Below are 5,526 nucleotides of genomic sequence, written 5' to 3'. Positions count from 1 at the left end.
AGAAATGATCAGAAGTGGCATATGGATTAAAAAAATGAGAAACATGCCAAACGACTATGTCTGAGAAATAGAGCAGACTATCAAATTGTGAAATGGCAGACTACCAAAATGCAAGAAAATAACAGAAACTCAGAACAAAGAAAAAAAAAAGGACATGAAAATAAGTCAAAAATGCATGCCCCTTTGAGAATGTCTGAGATATGCTTCATAAAGGAAACTGTCACATGTGATTTCAGTATTACTGTCCTGGTTAGTTTCTGTTGTCAACTTGTCACAGCCTAGCATCATCTGGGAAGAGGAAACTTCAATTGAAGAATTGCCTGGATCAGATTGGCTTGCGACTGTGTCTGTTAGAAACTGTCTTGATTGGTGATTGAGTAGAAATGCTCAGCCTACTCTGGGCGGTGTCATTCCTAGGCAGGTGGGTCAGGCTGTATAAGGAAGTGGGCTGATCACGAGGTAGAGAGTAAGGCAGTGAGTAGCCTTCTTTCATAGTTATAATTTCCTAGCATAAATGTCACAAAAATGGTGCTGTGTGGCCAGTGCATGCTGGTGCAAGTGATGCGTAGTTTCAATATGTCCTATAGCTAAGGGTGCTTCTCCCTTTGATCACTTAGTCACTGTGGTATTCACTGGACTTCTTTATAGTAAAATTTCTCACTGTCTTTGGAATTAATAAACACCTGATGGAGTGGTACTTTGGAGCTGTACATAGATCTCATTCTTTCTCCTGTTTCTGTATCCCTCTTCTGATAGCCAGCTCTGCTTATATCAGGTAAATTTATAGTCTCCCTTTTCAATTCATGAGTATGGTCTGTCACTAGCAGTATTTTTAATGTTCAGATTCTCCCACGTTGGCATGTGCACCCTCCAACAGGTCTTTGACCGTTTGATTAGTTCCTTACCTTTTTGGAATAACAAATATTTTCCAGACTCATCTTGTATTTTTCTTGTTCCAACAGTGGAATCAACTATTTTTGTAAGATACTCTGGTTCTTTTTAACAAAAAAGGGACGAAAAGGGACAAGAGATTAAAAATGAGTTGTTGGTTCCGATAGTATGGCATTATTGTTCCTAGGCACTCTCGGTGGACAGAATACATAGGACACATCATACCTATGTGTCTATTCTCAGAAACACATATAGTTCCACTTATATGCCATCTAAGTGTTCAGTAGCATTTACATTATCTGCCTATGTACCAGGCATTAACCATGAGTTTGCACCGATGTCTCCAGTTAAAACCTTACAACACAGAGTTCATTTCTAGTTTTCCATCTTTAGTGTTTATACATTCCTCCTGTCTCAGTGAGAAACCTAACTTTCATTGTTCCCTTGTTGATGTTTTCTTATTTGATCAACCATCCAGTACACCAACAGCATCCCTTGTGGCTTCTTCTCCTTGTGGAGAGCTTCCCTGCATCCATCACCTATCTCATCTTCATGGAAACTCTTAGATGGGTACCAGACACTCCATGCTGCACCATCATCACTGTGTGTATTCTTTCTCTATATTATTATATTTTTATTGCAGTAAAATATAAGTAACATGAAATATACCATTATAAACATCTTACATGACAAGTCAGTGACACCAAGTATGTTTGTCTTGTGCACTCATCACCACCATTATCTTTACAACTTTTCATCATCCTCAATTGAAACTCATTGCCTAATATAACTTCACTCCTTCTCCCTGTCCAGGACAACTACCATTCTCTTCTTCTGCTGAGAGTTTGACTATTCTAGGCACCACATACAACATTTTTTCTTTTATTCCTGGTTTATTTCACTTAGTGTCATTATTTCAAGATTCATCTATGTTGCATGATGTTGCATGCTGCTGGTCAGCGTGTCCCCCACTGTTGGTAGAGTCTCTCTAGGTTGACCTTGCACTTGCTGTCATCTTACCACCTCTGAGTACAAGTGTTGAGCTTAGAGGCATTTGCTACCACATGTGGAATGCCATTCCTTTTCAAGTTTGGACAGTATTCTGTTGTCTATATACATGATACTTGTTTGGCTTGAATTTTCTTCTGCTTTGACTTTTTTTTTGTGGGTCTGGGGTTGCAGGGTCTCCCACATGCTAGGCAAGTACTCTACCACAAGAACCACACCCTTAGCAGTTCACTTTGTTTTTATTTTGAGGAATGCTGCTGTGAACACTGATGTGTACATGTTGGAAACCCTACTTTCAGAACTATAATGGGGGTTGAATTGAGAGATCACAAGGAGATTCTATCTGAAGTATTTCCTTTAATTACCATGCCATTCACAGAGTGGATGTGCCATTTTAACTTAATAAGGGTTTCCCTTTCTCTAGATTGTTGCCAACAGTATATTTTGCGAACTACCCATCTTAGCAAAGATGAAGCAGGATCTTATTTTTGTTATTCTTGGTATTTCTCTAATAATTAGTGATTCTGAATCTCTTATGTGTCCATCATCCATGTATGTATTTCTGGAGGAGTGTCCATCTAGCTTTGTCTAGTTTATAATTGTCTTGTTGCTTTCAGTGTTTATATTCTAGACATTCACCTCATATCAGATTTATGATTTATGACTATTTTCTTTCAGTGTATCATGTCTGTTTGTTCCATAGATAGTGTATGTTAGTGTATGCATAAAAGTTTTGGCTTTGGGTGGAGTCCAGTTTTTCTACTTTTACTTGGGTTGCCTATGTTTCTGATGTCATAGCCAAGAACACTTTGCCAAATCCAATGTGACATTTCCCCCCTTATGTTTTCTTCTGAGAGTTTTGTAGTTTTAATTTTTACATTTTAGATCTTCTATCCACTTTGTGTCAACTTTTTCAAACAGTGTATGTTATTTTAAACTCTGGATGGTTCTGAAACTCTTCATGCTTTAAAAGCTGTGCCAAAGTTATTTTAAAAATTACCTTACTTTTGGACCTGCTTGCCTATTTTTGCTTTTGTAATTTTATTACCAAAGAATCCCAAGAATCCCTGGGATTTTGACTTTTCCTAGGGTTTAAATCAACAGAGGGAGAGAGTGTGGCTCAGTAGGCTCAGAGAAGGCAAGAGTAGAGATCCAGAAGATTGTCACCATGGGGGGGAGGGGCTGTTGTAGTTTGGCTGCAGGCCTCACGTCTGTCTCTTGTAGCATCAGTTAGTGAGAACATGGTTTTCTCTTGAGAGGTTTTCTCCTTGAGGTGAACCTATTCCTAGTTTATAGGCAGCCTATGATTTTTTCCCCTCTGTTATTATTTTGTGTCCATGGTGCAGGGTGTCAGTGTGCTGGATTTGTGCCATTGGTTGTGTTGGCTCCCAGAGGTCAAGGTCACAAAAAGTTAGACCTCTCTCGAGCAGGGAGGAAATGGTGTTCATTGTGCAGTGCTTCATGTTGAGCAGTGATTTTTTTCCCCCAAACAAGTCTCCCAATCACAGTTATAGTAATGCTCATTTGTGACTGCTTACCCTCTCTGATGGATTTCAAACATGAAGAAAGTTACTCAAGGTAGATGTCCTTTACCAAAAAAACATTAGGAGATACAACCAGAGGCCACTGGGCTGTTAGAACTGGAAGGATCTAGCTAGGTTGATGCTTTCTAAAAAAAAATTAGCCACTGAATTTTTAAAAATTCAAGTCCAGTCATATGACCAAACTCACTAAAATAAATCTTAAAAGAATCCATCTGCATAAGCCTCTCTAATGCTTCTTTTCAGAGATGGGAGGACCAATAACCTCACATGGATGCCCAGAGAAAGGAACTCATATCACTCAGCACATGACTAGAACAAATGGGACCAGAACCCATGGTTCTCAATTATTAAATCAGGGATCTTTGAACACGGTATGCTATATGGGATGATTTTTTTTCTTCTAGGGTTCAGTTGAAGAAAAAAGAGAAAAAGGGAGACAGTGGCAACAAATTCATCTGTATATTGAGGGTTTCCTTTCTACCATGCTGGAAGAATTACTTAGCCATGCCCATGCAACAGGTCCCAGTTAGCTTTGTGACAGGAGGTCATTCTGCCTAGTGCTATTTTAAAGGTGTGCCCAGAGGTCAAACATGGAACATCTTCAAGACCTGGCAATGAAAGACACTAAAAACACAACACAGATTTGCCTGGGCTCAGGACACACACATGCAGCCTTGTGTCCACTTTAGCATGTCCTTTGCACAAGACAGACTTCTCAAGCTTTTGTCCATGAGCAGTGAGACTGAGCTGGTCATCACATGCCACCGGTTCTCCTGGTGGAAAGCTTGTTGAGATTGTTGCTTGCTGGGAGTGCAGTGGCACTGGAAACCATGGACTAGTGACAAGATAGGACAGATGAAAAGCTGCTTGAATCTACATTAGATTGGGAATCTAGGGAAAGGAAGATGAGCCCCTTGGGGTCAATAGTAACAGAGAGAATTTGGAAATCATTTAAAGATGGAGAAAGGAATTTTTAAGAGTTGAGTTTTCCTAGAGTCCACCCTCAAGGTGCTTACCTTTCAAATAGTTAGGATTCTTTACAGCAAATGAAGAATACTAGGGCCACTTTTAGTCAGAAGGAAAAGTGGAGAAGTACAAGTTAGGGTAACTGAGGTTCAGAATTTTCTTCCTTTGGAATTGACTCCTTTCTGAATGTCACTTTGGTTTTCCATGTCATCTAGTCTTCTGAGGAGTGAAAGGAGCAACCATTTGTAGCTTCCAGGTTCAAAATTTCACATTGTAGCCTAATGTTGTGGTCTGGATGAGATTATCTTCATGAGATTGTCATAGTCTCAGGCCTCTGAATAATTGGTCCCCAGTTAGTGGTGCTGTTTGGGAAGTTAAGCAAGTGTGGCCTTTGGAGGAAATGTCACATGGTGGTGGGGGGCAGGACTTGAGATTTCAAAGTCTCAGGCCATGCCCAGTGTACCCTCTCTTTGGAGCGTGTAGTTCAAGATGTTAACTGCCGGCTTCCTGAGTCTGCTGCTGTGCAGTCACTCTGACATCATGGACTCTAATCCTCTAGATCCATACGGTGAAGTAAACATTTTCATCCGAAAGTAGTCTTGTTCATGGTGTTTTATCACAGGAATAGAAATGTAAAGAAAACATGCAAGACAATAAGATTCTTACTACAACTTCATTTGAGAAAACTTGGTAAGAATTTTGGTTCAGGCATTTCTTAGACAAGTTACTGTCCTCCATCAGCTAATTTTGTTTTTTGAATTCATTTGTTTTTATTTTATGTGTATGAGTGTTTTGCCCACTTGTTCTGTGCATCACATGCATACGGTGTCCATGAAGGCCAGACAAGGGTGTTGGATTCCCTTTGGGACTGGAGTAACAGACAGTTGTTAGTCACCATGTGGTGATAGAAATCTAAGAGTAGTCACTGGTCTTAACTGCTAAGCCACCTCTGCAGCCCTTTAATCAGGTTTAAACACTAGGCTCCAACATCAACCTCTATGTCCAAGGATCTACTGGTCCAAAGGGTTGGAATTTGGGAATAAGAACTCTTCACTAGAGCCAGGCAGTGGTAGTGCACGCCTTTAATCCCAGCACTTGGGAGGCAGAGGCAGGCAGA

The sequence above is a fragment of the Grammomys surdaster genome, unplaced genomic scaffold, assembly GCF_004785775.1.
Source record: "Grammomys surdaster isolate TR1022 unplaced genomic scaffold, NIH_TR_1.0 150, whole genome shotgun sequence".
Taxonomy (NCBI): Eukaryota; Metazoa; Chordata; class Mammalia; order Rodentia; family Muridae; genus Grammomys; species Grammomys surdaster.
The sequence above is the reverse complement of the archived record's forward strand: the minus strand, read 5'-3'. Positions refer to the sequence as shown.